The following is a 27,995-nucleotide window of genomic DNA, read 5'->3' as shown; positions in this document are numbered from 1 at the left end:
ATTGGGTTTCTAAACAATTAAAAGCCTTGTCGGAGCAGGCGCCTCAGTCAGGCTCTCACGTCCTGCTGGGCTGTGCTGTACGGCACGCTGACCCAGGGGCTGCCCCGGAAGTAGAAGCACAGGGGCTTCTGGGCCCGCTCCTCAGCAAAGCCGATGCACACCTGGGTGGCAGCCCCCACGGCCATCCTGCTGAACCGCAGCAGGCCATGCTCCGGTCACACGGCCTAGTCCTTGGCCTGGCCCCATTGGTTGAAGCTCTTGTTGATGGCCAGGGCCTGGCACAGCTTGGAGGGGCTGCTGCAGAGCTCACGGTCCTTGAAGGCTTGGCTGGCTGTGCTTGGACAGAGGGAACCACAGAGCTGATGCATGGTCTCCAGATACCCTAAGGACTCCAGTGCTCGCAGCAGGACGTATGCCCATGCCCCCACACCCCCACCCACCAGGAGACTTTCATGCAGAAGTGCATGTTGTAGGTGACATACACATACAGGGTCCCTGGCTTCATTAACTTGCCGTGGTTGCAGGCGGTCTCCCACCACCCCTCTAGTGGGCCCCTTCATCCTCCCTTTCCAAGTGCACCTGGGTTTCCAGGATGCATCCGTGGATCCAATTAATTTCTATAGAAAAACCCAAAAGTAAACTGCGCTATTCTGGAAAACATTATCATCACAAATAAATTAGTGGAGCTAGATTTTCAGTTTTATTTCTTGATTTGCCAGTTTGAATGCATTATGTCCCGCAAAATGCCATTATCTTTGATTTAATCTTGTGTGGGCAGAGGTGTCAGTGTCGGTAGATTGTAATTCTTTGAGTGTTTCCATGGAGAGGTGACCCACCCAACTGTGGGTGATGACTCTGATTGGATAATTTCCATGGAGGTGTGACCCCACCCATTCAGGGTGGGTCTGAATTAGTTTACTGGAGCACTGTATAAGCTCGGACAAAAGGAGCAAACTTTGTTACAGCCAAGAGGGGCACTCTGAAGAATGCGCTGAACCTGAGAGAGTAGCTGCAGATGAAAGACAGTTTGAAGAAGGCCGTTGAAAGCAGACTCTTGCTCCAGAGAAGCTGAGACAGGACAAACATCCCAAGAGCAACTGGGAGTGACATTTTTGAGGGACTGCAGCCTAGAGAGGATCATCCTGGGAGAAAGCCATTTTGAAACCAGAATTTTGGAGCAGACGTCAGTCACATGCCTTCCCAGCTAACAGAAGTTTTCCGGAGACCATTGGCCTCTTCCAGTAAAGGTACCCGATGGTTGATGACTTACCTTGGACACTTTATGGCCTTAAGACTGAAACTTTGTAACCAAATAAACCCCTTTTATAAAAGCCAATCCATTTTTGGTGCTTTGCAAAAGGGCAGCATTAGCTAACTGGAATACTTGGCTATAACTGATGTAAGCTGGGAAGCTATCTTATCTTTTGAGCCATATGGATCTTAATTAGAATTCTGTATGGAATGACAAGGAAAGAAAAACTTGAATCATGGGCAAACTTTATATATGATAGATGATGTTGTCTTGCTCTACTTACTCAGCCCCCACTACAGAGGCCTCCCTCTGGTTCTCTCAGACCTCAAATCAAGCTCTCTGGATGCTCAGAGCCATTGGGCTTTTAGCCTTTGGGTCTGGGAATATGGAAAGGGGTATTCAAGGCTGAAATTTATCACTGCGACTATTTCAGTGACATTATGGGTTCAATGAATTTTTGTAGGGTTATCAAGAAAATCTTTTCACTGCTAGTAACAATATTTTCCAAAATGTGGTTGCATCAGAATCACTTGGTTCTTGATCAAAATGCTGCTTATTGGATTCTATCAGGATCTCCAGTGGTGGAGTGCAGAAATCTATTTTTAACAAGCTTCCTATGCTATTTTTGTGCACATTAAAGTTTGAGAACACCTGCTTTCTAACACTACTTCTATAGGAAAAATATACTTCCAGTGCCAACCAATCGACTTCAAAGTATACCTTTGGAATTTAGTGTGAGTGTAGTGTATGCTGGGGCTTGCTAGTGTGTGAAATAAGTGGTCTGAATGACAATCACATTTTAAAAGTACATACAAAAAAATAAATGTTCTCATATAGATTGTGGTGGTTGATGCATAACTATGTGATTATATCAGGAGCCATTGATTGTATGCTTAGGATGGATTATGTGGTGTGTGAATAAAACTGTTTTAAAAAATAAACAGAAAAAAAGTACATACATAACAACAGGGGAGTAGATTATGACTGGGGATATTCAGGTTAATTAAGTTCTAAAATATGGAGTTGGGGATTATATAAAGACAGAATTGCTGCCAGAATGAAAGTACAAAATGGATATTCAGCTAGAAAGGCAAAGCTGCAAGAACAGGTTAAACATCTGTACTCAGATGTCTGCTGGAGTTACTCTACCCTTTGCTGTTTAGACAAGTGAGTCACACCCTTTCCTACATCCCACGGAATGTCCAGTACCCTTTCCAAGATTTCTGCAATCCTGGGTGATGACTTACCTTCCCAGGATACTTCTGGGGATTCTCTTTTCCTTTTTGCACCTTGTGATGGCCCTTCATTTTTGTCCCAGCACAGCAGGCAGATCCCTTCTTAATCTAACCTACCATGAAGAGTTGTTTAATTAATCAGAATCTTTACAGAGGATTGTGGAGTCAAAGGGAAGGAGTCACACCATGGTAGCACACAGCACAGAATACAACTTACAGCCATATATTAAGCATCCTGTCCTTAAACGTGTTTTTGGCCACCCCACCACAGGGATATTTCTCACTGGTCAAATGACTCCATGCAATATCATGGACTCTCTCCATCTTGCTAGCTCCCATCTCCTTCTTTCCTTGCTCTCAGGATCTCCAACTTCTTACTCTTTTATTAAAAAAGTCAACTCTTTTGAGCCCCTCCTCCCAAAATCACCCCCCAGCCCCCACCCCAGGACTACCTTTACATCTCCAACACTGATCAAGATGCTTGCCTGAGGGCCATTCAATCTTTTCTTTAAAAGAATCCATCCTCCTTAGAACACCGTTTTGGGATTAAACAGCATTTTTCTAAGATCTCTTATCTATTTCTTCCATGGAAAAATTAATTTCTGTGCAGGCTCTCCCAAGCATGCCAAAGCTGAGGAAGAACATTTTATTCCTATATAATCAAAGACCCCTTTCGTTGGGAGATGCTGATCCAGAAAAAGTTAAGCAGGATTTTTATAAGGTTTTAAGAGGCAGGTGCACATCAGTTCTCTCTCATTAGTTAACCTCATCACTCTTTACAAAACTTTCCTACCATGTTAGGAGTATATCTATTTTTGTAGTCAAATAATTGACTGCAGAATCATTTCCAACTTGCTGGCAAAAAGAATGCTACTGATGGAGGTGAGTGACATCTGCAAGGCCTTGGAGGGCATGCTGATTCAGAAATCGTATTTGGAGAATAAAGAAGCAGAGTTAAATTGTTTTCAGGAGGGTTTGCTTTCTTGCCATCTTATCTTTTGTATATCTGAGAGCTTTCCGTTTTGCTTGAAATGGAAAGTCATTTCCCAGACGAGAGATCATTTTATACAGTGCTCTTATTTTCTTGGTAAGTATTCTGAATTTTTTCCTATTAATTTCTATTTTTATGCACAGTGATTCTCAATTGGTGAGAAAATTATGATCTCATAATCGCTTTTCCTTGCACTTGCTAAATGATTAGCCTCATTTGCAGTGTGTGTTCCACTTCATGGTTGTGGAAATGATGACTCTCCCTGACTCTGGTTAAGCATGTCAGCTTGATGGCTTTGACCTTTTCCACAAAAACAAGGGAGATGAAAAGATGTGACATGTGTGCAAATTGTCGCTCAAATGCAGTTCTTTGGCCAACAGCTCAAATACATGCTTTGGTAAACTCCCAGAAGATTCCAAGTGAACTGTTCTGTATTTGAGGTTTTCTAAGACATTTGAGAGTCTTGATTTTTTAAGCAATGAGAAAAAAAAAATCCTGATTGGCCAGTAAATAAAAACAATAAATTTACATTCTCAGTCACAGTATGTGTGAATATGCACAATATGTGCATTACAGATTCCCAAGAAACACCTAGTTCTCAGGTGGTACAGTTAAATGGGCTTCCTCTGCACTGTGATAGATGTTACTTCTACTGCACTTAATTGGGATAACTGACAAATTTTGATTCAGAGCATTTCAGTGATTCCAAGGGATATATAAATATCTCACCAAATCCATTTAAATAGTATTCTGGATTTGGTCAGAGGTCTCACTGTAGTAATTTGCAGTTGTGACCAATATTAACTTATAAATTTCCCTTGACTGGTCCTTTGTTGATTTCAGGCTTCCCCCCTGTTTGGTAATAGTTGCTCAGCAAGCATATATTATCTTCCTTCTCTGCAGGCTTTTTATTGCTTTGAGACGTGCCTCTGTGTTTGTGTGTGTGTGTGTGTGTGTGTGCATTTTTTTTTTAAATAGTTACCTATTTATTGTATTAGAGAAGTTGCAGGTTTACAGAAAAATCATGCAGAAAATAGAGTTCTCATACACACCCCCTCACACACACAATTTTCCCTATTATTAACACTTTAGTATGATACCTCTGTTATAATTTATAAAACAATATTATTATAATTATACTATTAACTATAGTCCATAGTTTATATTAGGATTCACTCTTTGTGTTTTACAGTCATGTATTTTTTTAATTGGATTCTATTAACACACAGACAACCTAAAATGTCCCCTTATAACCACATAGAATATATAATTCAGTGGCGTTAATTACATTGACAATGTTGTGCTACCATCACCACCATCCATTACTAAAACTTTTCCATTACTACACACAGAAACTCTGTACCAGTTAAGCATTAACTCCCCATTCCCTGTCCCCACCCTAGTCCCTGGTAATGTGTATTCTAGTTTCTGATTCTACAATTTTCTTATTCTAATTATTTCATGTCATTGAGATCATACAATACTGGTCTTTTTGTGTCTGGCTTATTTTATTCAATATGATGTCCTCAAGGCTCATCCATGTTATCGAATGTATCAAACCTTCATTCCTTTTTTATGGCTGAATAATATTCCATTGTAGGTATATACCATGTGTTGTTTATCTGTTCTTCTGTTGGTGGACACTTGGGTTGCTACCATCTTTTGGCGATTGTGACTAATGCTGCTATGAACATCAGTGTGCAATTATCGAGTCCCTGTTTTCAATTGTTTTGGGGAAATATGTGGAAATGGGATTGCCAGGTCATAAGATAATTCTGTACTTAACTTTCTAAGGAACCACCATATTGCTTACCATGACAGATGCACTATTTTACCTTTCCACTAACTATGAATAAGTGTTCCTATTTATCTACATCCTATCCAGTATTTGTTACTTTCCGTTTTTTAATGGTAGCCATACACTATTATGAGTATGAAACATATACTATAGTGGGTATGAAATGGTAACTCAGTATGGTTTTGACTTGCATTTCCCTAATGACTAATAATGTTAACCATTCTTTCATGTGTCTATTGGCCATTTGTATATTTCTTTGTAGAAATGTCTTTTCAAGTCTTTTGTCTATTTTTATTTATTTATTTTTAGCATATATTTATATATTTTATTTAAACAGTTTTATTCACACACCCTGAAGTCCATCCTAAGTTTACAAAAAATAGTACTTAGTAAAATCATATAGTTATGCATTCACTACCACAGTCAATATGAGAGTATTTTCATTTCTTCCAAAAAAAATTCCATACCACTTATTTCCCCCTATTATTGACATTTAGCTTTGGTATAAGGCCTTTGTTACAATTAATGGAAGAATATCACAATGTTACTCATAGTTACTTAGTCTGCATTAATTTTATTTTCCCATATACCTTGTAATATCTTATAATACACTTTCCTTGTAATACACTTTCCTACACTTGTAATAGTGACATATGTTCTAGTTCATGTAAGAACTTTCTTATATTTGTACAATTAATCACCATCATTATCTACTCTAGGTTTCACTAGGTTATACAGTCCCAGTTTTTATCTTCTAGCTTTCTTTCTGGTGATATACATGAACTTAGCCTTCCTCTTTCAATCATACTCACACTCAGCTTTATTACTTACACCTACAGTATAGTGCTATCCATTTTTGAACCTTTACAATCAATCTAATTCAACATTCTGTACTCCTTAAGCATCAATTGCGCAATCTCTATTGCCTTTCTATCTCCTGATAACCTATGATCTTGAATTTAACTCCCAGAGTTTGCTCATTATGGTTAATTCATATTAGTGAGACCATACATTATTTGTCCATTTGTTCACTCACATCGTTGCATGCATCATGATTTCATTCCCTCCTACAGCTGCACAATATTCCATCATATGCATACACCACAGTTTGCCCATCCACTCCTCAGTTGATGGACATTTGGGCAGCTTCCATCCATGGCAATTGTGAGTAATGCCACCATAAACATCGGTGTGTGAATGTCTATTTGTGTCCCTGCTTTCAGTTCTTCAGAGTATAAACCTAGTAACAGGATTGCCAGATCATATGACAATTTCATACTTAGCTTCCTGAGGAACTGCCAAACTGCCTTCCAGAGTGGCTGCACCATTCTATATTCCCACCAACAGTGAATAAGTGTATCTATTTTACCATATGCTCTCCAGCTCTTGTAGTTTTCTTTAAAAACACACACACACAGTATTATTCACACACCATACAATCCATCTTAAGTGTACACTCAATAGCTCCTGGTATAATCACAAAGTTATACATTCACCACTGCAAGCAATCTGGGAACATTCATATTTCTTCCCAAAAAAATTCCATACCCCTTATATTTGACATACCTCTTATTATTGACATTTAGCTTTGGTACAGTGCTGTTGTTACAATTAATGAAAATATTACAATGTTACTGTTAACTATAGACCTTATTTTGCATTAATTGTATTTTTTCCCATATACCACCCTATTATTAACAACTTGTAATAGTGACATACATTTATTTTAATTCATGTAAAAACTTTATTATATTTGTACAATTGACCACTGTCATCATCCACTGTTAGTTTCACTAAGTTATAGAGTCCCAGTTTTTATCCTCTAGCTTTCCTTCTGGTGACATACATGACCCTAGCCTTCCTCTTTCAACCATATTCATACTCACCTTTGTTAATTACACTTACTGCATTGCTTTTGCCCATTTTTAATTGGGTCATTTATCTTTCTTTTTGTTAAGTTGTAGGATTTCTTGATATACTCTGGATATTAAACCCTTATCAGATATGTGGTTCCAAAAATATTTTCTCCTATTCTGTAGGCTGTCTTTTTACTTTCATGATGAAGTCCTTTGATGCACAAAAGTTTTTAATTTTGATGAAGTCCACTTGATGAAGTGCTTTTAGAGTAAAGTCTAAAAAACCACTGCTTAATACAAATTTCTGAAGATGCTTCCCTATGTTTTCTTTTAGGAATTTTATAGTTTTGGTTCTTATATTCAGGTCTTTGATCCATTGAGTTAATTTTTGTATATGGTGTGAGGTAAGGGTCCACCTTAATTCTTTTGCATAGGGTATCCAGTTGCCCAGCACAAGAATAGAAGAGACTGTTCTTTCCCAATTTGAGTGGAACTGGCAATCTTGTAAAAATATCAGTTGGCTATAGACGGGAGGGCTTAATTCTGAACTTTTGATTAGATTCCATTGTCTATCTATTTGCCTGTCCTTGTGCCAGTACTATCTATTTAATTACTGTAGCTTTGTAATGAGTTCTAAATCAGGAAGTCTGAGTCCTCCAATTTAGTTTTTCTTTTGCAAGATGTTTTTGGCTATTGCAACCCCTTATTTGGTGACTGTTTTTTCTATTTCTGTTAAGAAGGCTGTTGAAATTTTGATTGGGATTGCATTGAATCTATAAATTGCTTTGGGTAGAACTAACAAGTTAATTATACTTAGAACTAACATCTTAATTATATTTAGTCTTCCAATTCATGAACATGGAATGTCCTTCCATTTATTTAGATCTTCTTTGATTTCTTTTAGTAATGTTTTGCAGTTTTTCATGTATAAGTTCTTTACATTCTTGGTTAAATTTATTCCTAGATATTTTTTCTTTTAGACGTTATTGTAAATGGAATTGCTTTCTTGATTTCCTTTTCAGATCATTGCTGATGTGTAGAAACACCACTGATTTTTTGAGTTGATCTCAAAGTTGCCACTTTGTTGAATTCATTTATTAGCTCTAATTGCTTCCATGTAGATTTTTCAGGATTTTCTGTATATAGGATCATGTTACCCATGAACAGGGATTGCTTTACTTCCATTACAATTTGTATGGTTTTTATTTCTTTTTCTTGCCTAATAGTTCTGACAAAGACTTCTAGTAGAATGCTGAATAGCAGTGGTGAAAGTGGGTATCCTTATCTTGTTCCTGATCTTAGGGGGCAAAGTTTTCAGTCTTTTTTCACTAAGTGTGATGCAAGCTGTTGGGTTTTTCATATATTCTCTATCATGTTGAGAAAGTTCCCTTCTATTCTCAGTTTTCTGAATATTTTTATCCAGAAAGGGTGCTGGATTGCGTCAAATGCCTTTTCTGTCTCCATTGAGATGATCTTGTGGGGTTTTTCCTTTGTTCTATTTATGTAGTGTCTTACATTAACTGATTTTCTTATGTTGAACCACCCTTGCATTCCCAGGATAAACCCCACTTGGTCATGATATATATTCCCTTTAATGTGCTGTTGGATTCAGTTTGCTAGTATTTTGTTAAAGATTTTTGCATCTCTATTCATAAGGCATATCAGTCTGTACTTGTCTTGTCTTGTGATATTTTTATCTGGCTTTAGTATTAGGGTGAGGTTGGTCTCATAGAATGAGTTAGGATGTGGTCCCTCCTCTTCAATTTTTTGGAAGAGTTTGAGCAGGATTGGTGCTAATTCTTCTTGGAATGTTTCGTGAAATTCACCAAATTTGTTTTTATTATGATTTTGATTAGTCACTGTCAGGAAGGGTTTGAAATCCAGCATGGTAACCTTAACCTATTACTGTAATAGAGCCTATAGATTTACATATGGATGAAAATCATGAGTTTTTCAAATTTATCTTTATATTTGTAACTGAAAATGAGATTCTCATTCCCTGAAAGTACATGATCTATCATTTGCTCTTTCTGCTACCATTACATTTTCTTTTTCTGTTTTTTTTGGTGTCCATTAAATTTTAAAACTATACTGCACAGGGTTGAGTTTCTCACCAGTTAGTTACAAAACTTCTATTAGTAAAAATAATAGAAATAATTGTTATTATTATAAAGGCTATTATGTAGCAACAATGGTTAATATTGAGAATTTATTGTTTGCAGGCAGTGTTTTAAGTGCTTTATGTGTGCTTAAACTCATTTCATCTTTACAATAATCCTATGAATTAGGCACTTTTATTATCCCCACTTTAAAGATGATAAAGTCAAAGAACAAAGGAGTTAATTAACTTGCCCAAGGTCATACAGCTAGGTATATGCAGAACCCAGACTTGAACCTAGGTAGGGTTGCCATATTTTGCAAATAAAATACAAGATGTCCATGCAATATTTGCCCTATTTTCACAATGTTTGGACATAAAAATTTATTCATTGTTTATCTGAAATTCAAATTTAACTAAGCATCCTGTATTTTACCTGGCATCCTTAAGTCTAGGTTGTCTGGCTTCAGAGCCCATGTTCTTAACTACTATGCCATTCTGTCTTAGGTAAAACACAGCCTTTACTGGTCGCTGTTGACACTGAACATCTTAGGTCAGTTCCCATCTATATTTTCCCAAATTTCTATTGTTCAAGAATACTATTCTTCCTAAAGTTAGGACTTGCTCTTTATATTAATGAGAATATATAAATTGTCAAATTCATATTTTTTGTTTACTATATGCTCAGTGTTGTATCAAAGATTAATAAAACAATGTTTCATCCCAAAAGTGCTCACAATCTAGTTGAAGAGGTAGATATGTAAAAATCTAATTATGTTGCCATTTAATATTAGCATTGCTGAACTATGGGCCATTAACTGTCAGTGGTAGATTTGGGGAAAGCATCAAAGAGTAAAGAATGTTTGAGTTGGGCCTTGAAGGATGAATAGGAGTTCATCAAGGAAAGAAACTTTGGGTTAGAAAGAAAACAATGTGAGCAAAGACAAAGTTTTGTTAAAGTGCATGGTGGGTCCAGAGAATTTTTTTTTTAAGGTGAGGTACATGTGCTCTTCCTAGTACTTGGAAATGAGAACTAGAGAGTGGGATATGAATATGATTTCAAGAAGTTAAAATGTTATATTCAGAACCTTATTCTAGACAATTGGGGAACCACTGAAGAGTTTTGAACAGAGAAGTGAGGTGATCAGAAATATGTTTTTAAAAGTAATGCTTTTACTCCAGCTAGACATACCAAATGGCCACAGTATGCCATGCCCTTACCAAAAGTAGTACCCAAATACCTAGGTCCCTAACTGAGATTCTACAAAAGATTCACTCACTAAGTTTTGTTTTTTGGTTTTTTTTTGAAGGTACAGTCCCTGGGATTTTTATTGTTGTCTTTGGGTAGCATGAGTACAAGGGCTTTTATTGTTTGTTTGTTTTTTAATTTTAATTTTATTTTGAAATAAATTCAAAGTTACAGGAACAGTTGCAAAAACAATACAAAACTCCAAAATAAAAGCAGAGGATTTTTGGAGTTCTGGTGAACACAGAAAGGGGAAGGGCGGAGATCAGGCCTTGAGGCGCATATGCAAATCCCGAAGCAAGGCTGATCTCTCTGCCCTGGGCACTTTTCCTTAATGGCCCTGGTTGCTTTGTCTATTAGCATTTCAATAACCCATTAGATCTCTGAGGAGGGCCGTTTTTTTTTTTTTTTTTTTTTTTTTAAATCCTTTTTGCTTTTTCTAAAACAATTACTCTAAGAAGCTCAATACAGAAAGCTTCAAAGAATTGAAATTTGGGCACGTCAAGTCAAGAGCAGAACTAAGAGAGCTCTGAGACAAAAGGCAATAATCCAGTGGCTGAGAAAATTCACTAAACAACACAACTTCCCAAGAAAAGGGGGGTGTCCGCTCACAGCCACCATCCTGGTGGACAGGAAACACTCCTGCCCATCGCCAGCCCCATAGCCCAGAGCTGCCCCAGACAACCCAGTGTGACGGAAGTGCTTCAAATAACAGGCACACACCACAAAACTGGGCGTGGACATTAGCCTTCCCTGCAACCTCAGCTGAATGTCCCAGAGCTGGGAAGGGGGAGCAGTGTGAATTAACAGAGCCCCATTCAGCCATCATTTGAGCAGACTGGGAGCCTCCCAACACAGCCCAGCAGCCCAGAACTGCCCTGGGGGGACGGCACTCACCTGCGACATAGCACAGTCATCCCTCAACAGAGGACCCAGGGTGCACAGCCTGGAAGAGGGGCCCACTTGCAAGTCTCAGGAGCCATACGCCAATACCAAAGACTTGTGGGTCAGTGGCAGAGACAAACTGTGGCAGGACTGAACTGAAGGATTAGACTATTGCAGTAGCTTTAAAACTCTAGGATCATCAGGGAGATTTGATTGTTAGGGCCACCCCCCCTCCCCGACTGCCCAGAAACACGCCCCACATACAGGGCAGGCAACACCAACTACACACGCAAGCTTGGGACACCAATTGGGCCCCACAAGACTCACTCCCCCACTCACCAAAAAGGCTAAGCAGGGGAGATCTGGCTTGTGGAGAACAGGTGGCTCGTGGACGCCACCTGCTGGTTAGTTAGAGAAAGTGTACTCCACGAAGCTGTAGATCTGATAAATTAGAGATAAGGACTTCAACTGGTCTACAAACCCTAAAAGAACCCTATCAAGGTCAGCAAATGCCACGAGGCCAAAAACAACAGAAAATTATAAAGCATATGAAAAAACCAGACGATATGGATAACCCAAGCCCAAGCACCCAAATCAAAAGACCAGAAGAGACACACCTAGAGCAGCTACTCAAAGAACTAAAGATGAACAATGAGACCCTAGTACGGGATATGAAGGAAATCAAGAAGACCCTAGAAGAGCATAAAGAAGACATTGCAAGACTAAATAAAAAAATGGATGATCTTATGGAAATTAAAGAAACTGTTGACCAAATTAAAAAGATTCTGGACACTCATAGTACAAGACTAGAGGAAGTTGAACAACGAATCAGTGACCTGGAAGATGACAGAATGGAAAATGAAAACATAAAAGAAAGAATGGGGAAAAAAATTGAAAAACTCGAAATGGACCTCAGGGATATGATAGATAATATGAAACGTCCGAATATAAGACTCATTGGTGTCCCAGAAGGGGAAGAAAAGGGTAAAGGTCTAGGAAGAGTATTCAAAGAAATTGTTGGGGAAAACTTCCCAAATCTTCTAAACAACATAAATACACAAATCATAAATGCTCAGCGAACTCCAAATAGAATAAATCCAAAAAAACCCACTCCGAGACATATACTGATCACACTGTCAAACATAGAAGAGAAGGAGCAAGTTCTGAAAGCAGCAAGAGAAAAGCAATTCACCACATACAAAGGAAACAGCATAAGACTAAGTAGTGACTACTCAGCAGCCACCATGGAGGCGAGAAGGCAGTGGCACGATATATTTAAAATTCTGAGTGAGAGGAATTTCCAGCCAAGAATACTTTATCCAGCAAAGCTCTCCTTCAAATTTGAGGGAGAGCTTAAATTTTTCACAGACAAAGAAATGCTGAGAGAATTTGCTAACAAGAGACCTGCCCTACTGGAGATACTAAAGGGAGCCCTACAGACAGAGAAACAAAGACAGGACAGAGAGACTTGGAGAAAGGTTCAGTACTAAAGAGATTCGGTATGGGTACAAAAAGGATATTAATAGAGAGAGGGAAAAATATGGCAAACATAATCCAAAGGATAAGATGGCCGATTCAAGAAATGCCTTCACGGTTTTAACGTTGAATGTAAATGGATTAAACTCCCCAATTAAAAGATATAGATTCGCAGAATGGATCAAAAAAAATGAACCATCAATATGTTGCATACAAGAGACTCATCTTAGACACAGGGACACAAAGAAACTGAAAGTGAAAGGATGGAAAAAAATATTTCATGCAAGCTACAGCCAAAAGAAAGCAGGTGTAGCAATATTAATCTCAGATAAAATAGGCTTCAAATGCAGGGATGTTTTGAGAGACAAAGAAGGCCACTACATACTAATAAAAGGGGCAATTCAGCAAGAAGAAATAACAATCGTAAATGTCTATGCACCCAATCAAGGTGCCACAAAATACATGAGAGAAACATTGGCAAAACTAAAGGAAGCAATTGATGTTTCCACAATAATTGTGGGAGACTTCAACACATCACTCTCTCCTATACATAGATCAACCAGACAGAAGACCAATAAGGAAATTGAAAACCTAAACAATCTGATAAATGAATTAGATTTAACAGACATCTACAGGACATTACATCCCAAATCACCAGGATACACATACTTTTCTAGTGCTCACGGAACTTTCTCCAGAATAGATCATATGCTGGGACATAAAACAAGCCTCAATAAATTTAAAAAGATTGAAATTATTCAAAGCACATTCTCTGACCACAATGGAATACAATTAGAAGTCAATAACCATCAGAGACTTAGAAAATTCACAAATACCTGGAGGTTAAACAACACACTCCTAAACAATCAGTGGGTTAAAGAAGAAATAGCAAGAGAAATTGCTAAATATATAGAGACGAATGAAAATGAGAACACAACATACCAAAACCTATGGGATGCAGCAAAAGCAGTGCTAAGGGGAAAATTTATAGCACTAAACGCATATATTAAAAAGGAAGAAAGAGCCAAAATCAAAGAACCAATGGATCAACTGAAGAAGCTAGAAAATGAACAGCAAACCAATCCTAAACCAAGTACAAGAAAAGAAATAACAAGGATTAAAGCAGAAATAAATGACATAGAGAACAAAAAAACAATAGAAAGGATAAATATCACCAAAAGTTGGTTCTTTGAGAAGATCAACAAGATTGACAAGCCCCTAGCTAGACTGACAAAATCAAAAAGAGAGAAGACCCATATAAACAAAATAATGAATGAAAAAGGTGACATAACTGCAGATCCTGAAGAAATTAAAAAAATTATAAGAGGATATTATGAACAACTGTATGGCAACAAACTGGATAATGTAGAAGAAATGGACAATTTCCTGGAAACATATGAACAACCTAGACTGACCAGAGAAGAAATAGAAGACCTCAACCAACCCATCACAAGCAAAGAGATCCAATCAGTCATCAAAAATCTTCCCACAAATAAATGCCCAGGGCCAGATGGCTTCACAGGGGAATTCTACCAAACTTTCCAGAAAGAACTGACACCAATCTTACTCAAACTCTTTCAAAACATTGAAAAAAATGGAACACTACCTAATTCATTTTATGAAGCTAACATCAATCTAATACCAAAACCAGGCAAAGATGCTACAAAAAAAGAAAACTACCGGCCAATCTCCCTAATGAATATAGATGCAAAAATCCTCAACAAAATACTTGCAAATCGAATCCAAAGACACATTAAAAAAATCATACACCATGACCAAGTGGGGTTCATTCCAGGCATGCAAGGATGGTTCAACATAAGAAAAACAATCAATGTATTACAACACATTAAAAACTCGAAAGGGAAAAATCAATTGATCATCTCAATAGATGCTGAAAAAGCATTTGACAAAATCCAACATCCGTTTTTGATAAAAACACTTCAAAAGGTAGGAATTGAAGGAAACTTCCTCAACATGATAAAGAGCATATATGAAAAACCCACAGCCAGCATAGTACTCAATGGTGAGAGACTGAAAGCCTTCCCTCTAAGATCAGGAACAAGACAAGGATGCCCGCTGTCACCACTGTTATTCAACATTGTGCTGGAAGTGCTAGCCAGGGCAATCCGGCAAGACAAAGAAATAAAAGGCATCCAAATTGGAAAAGAAGAAGTAAAACTGTCATTGTTTGCAGATGATATGATCTTATATCTAGAAAACCCTGAGAAATCAACGATACACCTACTAGAGCTAATAAACAAATTTAGCAAAGTAGCGGGATACAAGATTAATGCACATAAGTCAGTAATGTTTCTATATGCTAGAAATGAACAAACTGAAGAGACACTCAAGAAAAAGATACCATTTTCAATAGCAACTAAAAAAATCAAGTACCTAGGAATAAACTTAACCAAAGATGTAAAAGACCTATACAAAGAAAACTACATAACTCTACTAAAAGAAATAGAAGGGGACCTTAAAAGATGGAAAAATATTCCATGTTCATGGATAGGAAGGCTAAATGTCATTAAGATGTCAATTCTACCCAAACTCATCTACAGATTCAATGCAATCCCAATCAAAATTCCAACAACCTACTTTGCAGACTTGGAAAAGCTAGTTATCAAATTTATTTGGAAAGAGAAGATGCCTCGAATTGCTAAAGACACTTTAAAAAAGAAAAACGAAGTGGGAGGACTTACACTCCCTGACTTTGAAGCTTATTATAAAGCCACAGTTGTCAAAACAGCATGGTACTGGCACAAAGATAGACATATAGATCAATGGAATCGAATTGAGAATTCAGAGATAGACCCTCAGATCTATGGCCGACTGATCTTTGATAAGGCCCCCAAAGTCACCGAACTGAGCCATAATGGTCTTTTCAACAAATGGGGCTGGGAGAGTTGGATATCCATATCCAAAAGAATGAAAGAGGACCCCTACCTCACCCCCTACACAAAAATTAACTCAAAATGGGCCAAAGATCTCAATATAAAAGAAAGTACCATTAAACTCCTAGAAGATAATGTAGGAAAACATCTTCAAGACCTTGTATTAGGAGGCCACTTCCTAGACTTTACACCCAAAGCACAAGCAACAAAAGAGAAAATAGATAAATGGGAACTCCTCAAGCGTAGAAGTTTCTGCACCTCAAAGGAATTTCTCAAAAAGGTAAAGAGGCAGCCAACTCAATGGGAAAAAATTTTTGGAAACCATGTATCTGACAAAAGACTGATATCTTGCATATATAAAGAAATCCTACAACTCAATGACAATAGTACAGACAGCCCAATTATAAAATGGGCAAAAGATATGAAAAGACAGTTCTCTGAAGAGGAAATACAAATGGCCAAGAAACACATGAAAAAATGTTCAGCTTCACTAGCTATTAGAGAGATGCAAATTAAGACCACAATGAGATACCATCTAACACCGGTTAGAATGGCTGCCATTAAACAAACAGGAAACTACAAATGCTGGAGGGGATGTGGAGAAATTGGAACTCTTATTCATTGTTGGTGGGACTGTATAATGGTTCAGCCACTCTGGAAGTCAGTCTGGCAGTTCCTTAGAAAACTAGAGATAGAGCTACCATTCGATCCAGCGATTGCACTTCTCGGGATATACCCGGAAGATCGGAAAGCAGTGACACGAACAGATATCTGCACGCCAATGTTCATAGCAGCATTACTCACAATTGCCAAGAGATGGAAACAACCCAAATGTCCATCAACAGATGAGTGGATAAATAAAATGTGGTATATACACACGATGGAATACTACGCGGCAGTAAGAAGGAACGATCTGGTGAAACATATGACAACATGGATGAACCTTGAAGACATAATGCTGAGCGAAATAAGCCAGGCACAAAAAGAGAAATATTATATGCTACCACTAATGTGAACTTTGAAAAATGTAAAACAAATGGTTTATAATGTAGAATGTAGGGGAACTAGCAGTAGAGAGCAATTAAGGAAGGGGGAACAATAATCCAAGAAGAACAGATAAGCAATTTAACGTTCTGGGGATGCCCAGAAATGACTATGGTCTGTTAATTTCTGATGGATGTAGTAGGAACAAGTTCACTGAAATGTTGCTATAGTATGTAACTTTCTTGGGGTAAAGTAGGAACATGTTGGAAGTTAAGCAGTTATCTTAGGTTAGTTGTCTTTTTCTTACTCCCTTGCTATGGTCTCTTTGAAATGTTCTTTTATTGTATGTTTGTTTTCTTTTTAACTTTTTTTTTCATACAGTTGATTTGAAAAAAGAAGGGAAAGTTAAAAAAAAAAAAGAAAAGAAAAAAGACAAACAAGGAAAAAAAAAAAAACAAAAAAAAACGATGTAGTGCCCCCTTGAGGAGCCTGTGGAGAATGCAGGGGTATTCGCCTACCCCACCTCCATGGTTGCTAACATGACCACAGACATAGGGGACTGGTGGTTTGATGGGTTGAGCCCTCTACCATAAGTTTTACCCTTGGGAAGACGGTTGCGGCAAAGGAGAGGCTAGGCCTCCCTGTATTTGTGCCTAAGAGTCTCCTCCTGAATGCCTCTTTGTTGCTCAGATGTGGCCCTCTCTCTCTGGCTAAGCCAACTTGAAAGGTGAAATCACTGCCCTCCCCCCTACGTGGGATCAGACACCCAGGGAAGTGAATCTCCCTGGCAACGTGGAATATGACTCCCGGGGAGGAATGTAGACCCGGCATCGTGGGATGGAGAACATCTTCTTGACCAAAAGGGGGATGTGAAAGGAAATGAAATAAGCTTCAGTGGCAGAGAGATTCCAAAACGAGCCGAGAGATCACTCTGGTGGGCACTCTTACGCACACTTTAGACAACCTTTTTTAGGTTCTAAAGAATTGGGGTAGCTGGTGGTGGATACCTGAAACTATTAAACTACAACCCAGAACCCATGAATCTCGAAGACAGTTGTATAAAAATGTAGCTTATGAGGGGTGACAGTGGGATTGGGAATGCCATAAGGACCAAACTCCACTTTGTCTAGTTTATGGATCGATGTGTAGAAAAGTAGGGGAAGCAAACAAACAGACAAAGGTACCTAGTGTTCTTTTTTACTTCAATTGCTCTTTTTCACTCTAATTATTATTCTTGTTATTTTTGTGTGTGTGCTAATGAAGGTGTCAGGGATTGATTTAGGTGATGAATGTACAACTATGTAATGGTACTGTAAACAATCGAAAGTACGATTTGTTTTGTATGACTGCGTGGTATGTGAATATATCTCAATAAAATGATGATTAAAAAAAAAAAAAAAAAAAAAAAAACAATACAAACCCCATACACAGCATACCCTGATCCCCCTCACCTGATACCCCGATCCACCAACTTTAACATACTGTCACTCTGCCATCTCTTTCTTTCTTTCCCTCCCTCCCTCCCTCCCGATCTATCATCCATCATCTATTGCTCTGTCTTCTGAACATATGAGAGCAAGCTGCACACATCCTTGAACAAACACTATAATTCACATATACAATTCCCATGAACAAGAACATTCCTCTATGCAATCCCATTAAGCGCAACTAAGAAGTTCAAGAAATTCAACATTGATACAAAGCTTACATTCTATATTTCCCTTTTTTTTTCTTATGTCCCAACTGTGTCCCTTTGAGCCTCCTCTCCTCCATCCTGAAATCTCATCCAGGATCATCCTTGACATTGAATTTTCACCTATTTAGACTGTCTTTTTTTTTTTTTTTCCACTTGTGGAAACATATATACAGCCTAAATCTTCCCATTCCATCCCCTCCCTAGCATTCCATTAGTGGGATTAATCACATTTAGAATGTTGTAATGCTATCACCTTCCCACCTTCCATTACTAGAAATTTCCCTTCACCTCAAACAGCAACCTGACACTCATTTCTTAACTCCCCATTGCCCCCTTCCCCCACTTCTCATAACCCATACTCTACTTTTCATCTCTATGGTCATAGTCTCTGATAATTTCTTTGTGTTTGCTGTGGGGCTTAAATTAACCTCTTAATCCATAACAACCTTGGTTTTCTTTGATACCAACTTAACTTCAATAGGACACATAAACTATGTTCCTATACTCCTCCATTCCCCCACCTTTATATAGTTCTTGTCAAAAATTGCATATTTTACATTGAGTCCAAAACCACTGATTTGTCATTAAAGTTTATGTATTTCATATCCTGTAGGAAATAAATAGTGGAGTTACAAATCAAAAATTATTGACTTCTGTTTGTATTCCATTGTGGTTGGAGAATGTGCTTTGAGTATATTCAATTTTTTTTTTTGTTTAATTTATTGAGGTTTGTTTTATGTCCCAGCATATGGTCTATTCTGGAGAAAGATCCATGATCACTAGAGAAGAATGTGTGTCCTGGTGATTTGGGATGTAAGGTTCTATGTATATCTGTTAAAATTCTCTATATCTCTCTCTCCTTTCTTTGTTTCTCTGTTGGTAGGGCTCCCTTTAGTATCTGAAGTAGGGCAGGTCTTTTATTGGCAAAATCTCTCAGCATTTGTTTGTCTGTGAAAAATTTAAGCTCTCCCTCACATTTGAAGGAGAGTTTTGCTGGAGAAAGTATTCTTGGTTGGAAATTTTTCTCTCTCAGAATTTTAAATATGTCATGCCACTGCCTTCTCACCTTCATGGTGGCCACTGAGTAGTCACTACTTAGTCTTATGTTGTTTCCTTTGTATGTGGTGAATTGCTTTTCTCCTGCTGCTTTCAGAACTTGCTCCTTCTCTTCAGTATTTGAGAGTCTGATCAGAATATGTCTTGGAGTGGGTTTATTTGGATTTATTCTATTTGGAGTTCGCTGGGCATTTATGCTTTGTGTATTTATATTGTGTAGAAGGTTTGGGAAGTTTTCCCCAACAATTTCTTTGAATATTCTTTCTAGACCTTTACCCTTCTCTTCCCCTTCTGGGATGCCAATGAGCCTTAAATTTGGATGTTTTATTTTATCTATCATATCCCTGAGATCCATTTCAATTTTTTCACCTTTTTTCTCCATTCTTTCTTTTGTTCTTTCATTTTCTGTTCTGTGGTCCTCTAGGGCACTGAGTCACTGTTCAACTTCCTCTAATCTTGTATTATAAGTATCCAGAGTCTTTTTAATTGGCCAACAGTTTCTTTTATTTCCATAAGATCTATTTTTTTATGTACTCTGGCAATTTCTTCTTTATGCTCTTCTAGGGTCTTCTTTATGTCCTTTATATCCTGTGCCATGCTCTTCTTCATGTCCTTTATATCCTGTGCCATGCTCTCACTCTTTGACTGTAGTTCTTTGATTAATTGTGCCAAGTACTGTGTCTCTTCTGATCATTTGATCTGGGTGTTTGCGATTGGTTCTCTATATCATCTGGTTTTATCATATGCTTTAAGATTTTCTGTTGTTTTTGGCCTCTTGGCATTTGCTTTGCTTGATAGGGTTCTTTCAAGTTATAAAAAATACCAATCTAATTTTTCAGATCTACAACTTGGTGGCGTTCACTTTAACTAACCAGCAGATAGCGTCTGCGAGTCACCTAATCTCCTCAAGTCAGTTCTCCACAACTTTGTCTTTGTGGTGTGTGGGGAAATGATTCTTGTTGGGTTCAATTCATGCACACAGTTTGAGTGTGTTGTTGGTGCTGTCCGCCCTGAATGTGGGGCGTGTGTCTGGGTCGTTAGGGAGCCAGAGCTGCTTTAATATTCAAACCTCCCAGGTGTTCCTGGAGATTTAAGGCTGTTGCAAGAGTCTAAGCCTTCATTTCAGTCTTGCCACAGATTTTCTCTGCCGCTGACCCACAAGTCCCCGGTATTGATGTAGGGTCCCTGGGTTTTCCGAGCGGGCCCCCCTTCTCAGCTGTGATCTTCCAGGACTTCTGCTGTGGAAAGGCTGTGCTACATCACAAGTGCACGCCATCCCTCAAGGGAAGCCCCGGGCCGCCGGGCTGCTCACGGGCACTCCCAGCCTGATGCAAAAATGGCTGAATGGGGCGTCTCAACCCTCCCCCCTTTTCACAGAGCTCCACCTTCCCACCTCCGGGACAACTAGCTGTGGGTGCACCCAAGGCCACTGTCCACGGCTGATATTGTGGTGTGTGTGCGGTGCTGTGGGATACACTCCCCATCAGACTGGGTTTCCTGGCGCGGCTCTGGGCTGTGGGTCTGGTCCCAGGCAGGTGTGTCACCAGCCTGCCGGGGAGCTGGCTGCAAGCAGTGCGATTTCTTTCTCCTTTTGGCTCTCCTCTCTGCCCCCCTAGCCCTGAGACAATCAGCAGTGGTCTATCCTCCATGCCAGACACTGAGAGGTTGGCACAGCCCGCTCCTGCTGTGCTTCACTGCGCATTTTTCACCATCGCAACTGCAGCCACTCCTGGGTTTTTTTTTTTTTTTTTTTTTTAAAGAACTAGTCCATCTCCAAACACCAACCCCTGGTTTCCCCACACCACAGCGTGGCCGTGGGGCTTTCAGCCAGCTTACTCACTTGTTTCAGAATGCAGACTCCTGGTTTCACCAAGTGCACAATTCCTGTGGCTTTAGCAGACCTTGTCTAGCTGGTGCATTGCTGGAAGGGGTGTTCTGCGTCATGTTCTGGTTTTTATCTAGTATTTTTCATGGAGGTGTTTTTTTGCCCTGTCTCACCTAGCCACCATCTTAGGTTCTCCTCCTCACTCACTAAGTTTCATCTCTTAGAAACTTAAATCCACCAGAGTGTTCCTATGCCAGACAAGTCCTAAAACCCAAATGCAACAGCCTCTTTAAGGACAACAATCAGATGCAGCCCCTTCCCCATGTTGTTGACACCCCCTTTCAATATGAACAAGTTAGGGTGCTCACTGCCTAGACACCCCTGAAGATGGAGAAAGAGATTTAGTGAGAGGAAGGGGTAAAAACAAACAAGATAAGATTTAACAAAGGTCAATGAATACTGAAACTTTATATAAATATATATATTTTTTGGATGCTGGGGTGTTGGAATAGCTGGCAGGAGGTAAGTTACATGGTGGAACTGTAACCTATAATATCCTTTGAAATTTGCTCTCTAGCTACTCATTGAATTGTGCTTTGAAAGCCTTCACCTTTCTGTATATACCCTATATTGCATAATAAGGAAAGAACTGAAACTGTGGAACTGTAACCTATAACAGTTTTTTAAATTACCTGTATAACTGCTTATTGAGCTGTACATTGAAAGTTAACATCTTTCTGCATGCATGTTATATTTTACAATGATGGAAATAATTGAAGTTGTAGAACTGTGACCCATGACATTCTTTGATATCTGCTCTCTAACTACTTGTTATATCGTACTTTGATGTTTATATGTTAAAGTTCACAATAAAAATGCATTAAAAATAATGCTTTTAGCAATGAGGACAAAGACTCTGGGCCATTCACTGCAAAGGAGAGCTGTGGGTTGTAGATGCAGGTAAGTCATGTGAGTGGCTGAGTTTGTTCAGGGAGAGGGTGCACAACAAGGAGAGAAGAGTCCAGGGCAACACCAATATTTAATTTGTGAGTTGGATGAGGGAAGCCAGAAAAACAGAATAAAAAAGAGCAGTAAGAGAGTGAGAAGGAGAACCAGGAAAGAGCAATGTTGTGAAAACCAAGACATGATAGCAACTAAAAAAATCAAATATCTGGGAATAAATCTAATCAAGGATGTAAAGGACTTGTACACAGAAAACTGCAAAACATTGCTAAAAGAAATTAAAGAAGACTTACATAAATGGAAAGACATTCTGTGTTTATGGATTGGAAGACTAAATATTGTTAAGATGTCAACACTACCCAAAGCAATTTTGAATGCAATCCCATTCAAAATTCCAACAACCTTCTTAGCAGAAATGGAAAAGCCACTATCAAATTTATATGGAAGGATAAGGGAGTGCTGAATAGCTAAATCCATCTTGAAAAAGAAGAATGAAGTTGGAGGACTCACACTTCTTGATCTTAAAACTTATTATGAAACCACAGAAATCAAAACAGCATGGTACTGGTACAAGGACAGACATATAGACCAATGGAATAAAATTGAGTTCTCAAAAATTAACCTGCACGTTTATGGCCAACTGAGTTTTGACAGGGTGGCAAATAGGGAAAAAATAGTCTTTTCAAAAAAAAAAAAGGAGGACCCCCTACCACAACTATGTACAGAAGTTAACTCAAAATGATCAAAGACCTTAATATAAGAGCTAGAACTATAAAATTCCTTTAAGGAAATGTAGGGAAGCAACTTCAATACCCTGTATTAGGCAATTGGTTTCTTATACTTTACACCCAAAGCACAATCAACAAAAGAAAAAAATAGATAAATGGGGCCTCATCAAAATTAAAAACTTTTGCACCTCAAATGACTTTATCATGAAAGTAAAATGACAACCTACACAATGGGAGAAAATGTTTGGAAAGCACATATCTGATAAAGGACTAATATCGAGAATATATAAAAAAAATCCTTCAAGGGAATGAAAAGACAAACAGCCCAATTTTTGAAATGTGCAAAAGACTTGAACAGACATCTCTCCAAAGAAGATACAAATGGCCAGAAAGCACATGGAAAGGTGCTCAACATTATTAATAATCAGGGAGATGCGAATCAAAACCACAATGAGATATCATTTCACACCCATTAGAATGGCTGTTATGAAAAGAACAGAAAATAAAAAGTGCTAGAGAAGATGCAGGGAAATGGGAACACTCATTCTTGGCTGGTAGCAGTGTTAAAATGGTGCTGCTGCTGTGGAAGACGGTTTGGCAGTTCCTCAGAAAGGTAAGTATAGAACTACCATATGACCTGGTAATCCCACTAATAGGTAGATACACAAAAGAATTGAAAGCAGGGACTCTAACAGATATTTGAACGCTGATGTTCATAGCAGCATTATTCACATTTGCCAAAAGATGCAAGTAATCTAAGGGTCCTTCAACTGATGAATGGATAAATGAAATGTGGTATATACAAATGATGGAATATTATTCGGTCATAGAAAGGAATGAAGTTCTGATACATGCGACAATGTACAATGAACCCTGAAGATATCATGCTGAGCGAAATCAGACACAAAATGATAAATACTGTATGAGCTCACTGATTTGAAACAATTAAGCAAACTCATAGAGTCAGAATCTACAATATAGGTGTTCTAGTTTGCTAATGCTGCCGGAATGCAAAATACCAGAGATGGATTGGCTTTTACAAAAGGGTGTTTATTTGGTTACACAGTTACAGTCTTAAGGCTATAAAGTGTCCAAGGTAACACATCCGCAATCAGGTACCTTCACTGGAGGTTGGCCAATGGTGTCCAGAAAACCTCTGTTAGCTGGGAAGGCATGTGACGGGCGTCTGCTCCAAAGTTCTGGTTTCAAAATGGCTTTCTCCCAGGATGTTCCTCTCTAGGCTACCGTTCCTCAAAAATGTCACTCTTAGTTGCACTTGGGATATTTGTCCTCTCTCAGCTTCTCCAGAGCAAGAGTCTGCTTTCAATGGCCATCTTCAAACTGTCTCTCATCTGCAGCTCCTGTGCTTTCTTCAAAGTGTCCCTCTTGGCTGTAGCTCCTCTTCAAAATATCACTCACAGCTGCACTGAGTTCCTTCTGTTATGTCAGCTCATTTATATGTCTCCACTGATCAACTTAGACCCACCCCGAATGGGTAGAGCAACACCTCCATGGAAATTATACAGAGTCATCACCCACAGCTAGGTGGGGCACATTCCAAAGAAACACTCAAAGAATTACAATCTAATCAACACATAACGTCTGCCCACACAAGATTACATCAAAGATAATGGCGTTTGGGGGGACATAATACATTCAAACTGGCACAATAGGTTACCAGAGGCTGGGGTGGGGATTGAGAATGGGAAGTTGAGGCTTGAAATGTACAGGGTTCCTATCCAAGATGATGGAAATATTTTGGCAATGGTAGCACAACATTGTGAACACAATTAACACTGAAATATATATCTGAATATGATTAAAATGGGAAATGTCAGAGTGCATATATGATAACAGAATAAAAATTAAAAAATAATCCGTGGAACCACACTACACAAACAATGAACCCCAAGTTAAACCATGGACTTACGCTAACAGTACAATTATAAAAACGTGTTTTCATCAATTGTGACAAATGTTCCACATTAATGCATAAAGTGTTGGTGGTGGGGTAGTGTATAGGATTCCTGTATTTTATGCATGATTATTCTGTAAACCCACAACTTCTCTAATAAAGGAAAAAAAAAACAAAATACGAGATAGTGTCAGGAGGACAATGGGTTGCTGGCCAATGTTGAATAGAAACCAGATTGGACAGTTGGGCAGTTTTTAAAAGCACTGTTGATCACCTCTTCTCTGTGATGATCTGGATGTGGATTTTGCTTTAGGTAAGTACTTAAGTCAAATCTCTGAGTTCCCATCCAGCTCAGATTCTGTAAGAATCCATTTTATTTATGTGATGTTCCAACTTCAAAAATGCTTCATTATTGTGTATAAAAGAAAAAAAATTTACATGGGAAAATATCATGGCGTGCTACACATGCAGAGTACTACATGTCTAAACTTATTTATCTATTGCTCAGTGACAGAGAATTCATGCCCCCCACCGTTGGCTCCTCTACAGTGCTGGATGGCTTTCTGTTTGTCCCTCCAAATCTGCTCTTTGCCCTTCTCCAGCCTAATCAGGAAATTTTAAGTACTACCTTTAGGAGATCCCATGTCCTCTGGCTTCTGGTTGGGTTTGACCAATGAACAGAATGGACAGGGCATCTAAGAAAGGGACGAGGGTGAAGTCCAGGCTTCCTCTCTGTTGGGTTACCAAAGGCTAGCTGCTTCCCCCTCTTGAAGGTCACAACTCCCATCACCTTTGCCCCTTCTTATAGAGCTCTTCTCCTGGGGTGATGATAACCCACATCCTATCCTTGCCTTTGCAGGCGCTGGGCAGTAATGCCCCATTCTCCCAACTTCCTAGCCCTAAGACAAGGTTCTATCTCTTCCTAGTTTCCTTAAAACCTACTCATGCCCTTGTAAAGAGTCTGCCAGATGCAGTATCAGTGTATCATCTGTTTCCTGCTGACACCCTGAGTTATTCATACAACTATGGACCCTGTTTCCAGAACAAGATTTAGGATCCAGTAAAAGATGATGACTCAAGGACCTACTAAAGAAGGAAACTGTAACTTTTAAATAAAGATAGTGCTTACTAACATTCATACTGCACACAGGAATTTTGAAATTGTTTTTATCTTTTGGGAGAAGTGAGTAGATTGTCCTAAACCATTAGAGGTTCTGTGCTGGCTTCTAGATACTGTATTGGAGAACAGCTCTGTGTGCAAGTCCTTGGGGGTTCCTTGTGAGGTCTGAAAGGGGATATGGCCTAGCCTGGTATTGGACAAATTACCCAAATGCTTAATCCAGTCTCATCTTTGCTGTTGTCATATTATAATAGCTTGTAAATTTTATTTTATTTGGTGGTGGTGAAGTGAAATTAGAGAAATTAAGAAACAAATGGAAAGGAGTTCAGGAATATATATATCAGAGTTTTACAAACCTGGGAAAGAAAAACAAACTGTATAGACAAAAGTATGGTAGGAAAATACCTGGATTCATGTTATCGATAATATAAAGCTGTTGCTTGAAAACTAAACACTCATTCATTTTGTCACATGATATTAGAATATGCAAGTAGATTACATTAGGTATAGAGTAGGAAATAAAGATATATGGAACATTTTTCAAATGGAAGTTATTTACAATAGTAATCCTACTTTTCAATAGTCTTTCGTTATTAGGATACTCTGTCTCATCCTTCTTTTCAACATTAAGGAAAAATGTGAGGGCAAATTTTTGATCAAGATAGCTTAAATTTAATCTCACTTGCTGTAAAGACATTATTATCTCCTAAGTTACTTGACAACCTTGTGCTTCTGTGTTGTGGTAGGACATAAAGCAGGGGAAGATACTTTAGCTCTGGGAAGAAAAGCTGAAATATATTCTAAACATTACAGTTTGATGATGATGGTGATAATTATTGAGTATTCTGGTTAAAAGGATCTGAATGCACTATGAGGAGAATAAGCAAGAGGCGAGCTGAACTAGGTAGAGAAATCCAAGTAAAAATAGTTTCCCTGGTATCTTAAATGCATGTAGTTGTCTAAGGCATACAGAGTCTACTTCTCAATGGAGCTTCACAAACAACCCACTTTGTGGAGAGGGAAGTCAAGGCTGTGTGTGTCTGGATCCCTGAGTTAATATGCAGAAAACTGGGACTATAATCCAGGTCTCCTAACTTTCACTTTTATGATAACTTTGCTTCAGTCTTGCCTCTGAAATTCTACAACTTTGATGGGAAACTTTATAAGCATGTTGAGGGAGACTGAAGCCAAGGAGCCCAGGGGGTTCTGCAGGTAGTCTCTTGAAATTTTGTGACTTACTGCTGGCGAGAAAGAGTTAACTTGGCAACAAAATAACAAAATAAGGTTGTATTCATCTGAGAGTCATGTAGTAGGAATCCAATCCAGTATTATAATTAACAGGTGCAGCAAGCTCTCAATCTGGACCTCGGATGCAGCAGATAGATGCTGAATTCAGAGAATAAAGGCCAATTTATGTCTAGTGTTTCTTTCCCTAGCTTGTTTTCTTGCTAACTTTTGCTCTCAATTCATCTGTATTTGTATTTGATGAAGTTGCTCTTGCTGCTTTTAAATGCTTCAAATGAATAAACTTTTCTTTGAGCTCTATATGGAAATCTTTCATAAACAAACAGAACTTCACGACCCAAATGAATAACAGGTCAACTGTAAAATTTAATGCAGTGAAACTTAAAAATTATGCCAGCATTACCATCCAGCCAAAGTAAATCAATATCTTCTTGGTTGCAATTTTACTTGGGAACGTGTGGCACTAGCAAATTTACTGTTGCAGACTTGAACTGTGAGGAATTAATACCAATGGCTTAGTATCCTATCGATGCAGCACTAGTTGTCCAGCCAGAGTAGGGAAGGTTGCTCTGGTGCACTTTTCATGGCTAATGCAAATTAGCAGATAGTTGTAGGAAGAAAGTTCTCTCCTTGATCTATGGCAGGAGATAGCTAGTCTGGAAGAGTTCATTTCAGATTGTAATTAGTTTATTCATTAAGGTTGGGGAATTCAATGACACAGCTGCATGAGGT

At 38.5% G+C, this 27,995-nt stretch overlaps 1 pseudogene; it reads right to left on the bottom strand.

Annotated features, from left to right (window-relative positions):
* Positions 1 to 47: 47 nt before the first annotated feature.
* On the bottom strand, positions 48 to 26,433 carry LOC119530329 (annotated as a pseudogene).
* Positions 26,434 to 27,995: the final 1,562 nt, after the last annotated feature.

This window comes from Choloepus didactylus, chromosome 3 (assembly GCF_015220235.1).
Source record: "Choloepus didactylus isolate mChoDid1 chromosome 3, mChoDid1.pri, whole genome shotgun sequence".
NCBI classification, from domain to species: Eukaryota; Metazoa; Chordata; class Mammalia; order Pilosa; family Megalonychidae; genus Choloepus; species Choloepus didactylus.
Note: the sequence above shows the minus strand (reverse complement) of the source record. Positions and strands in the feature narration are given on the sequence as shown.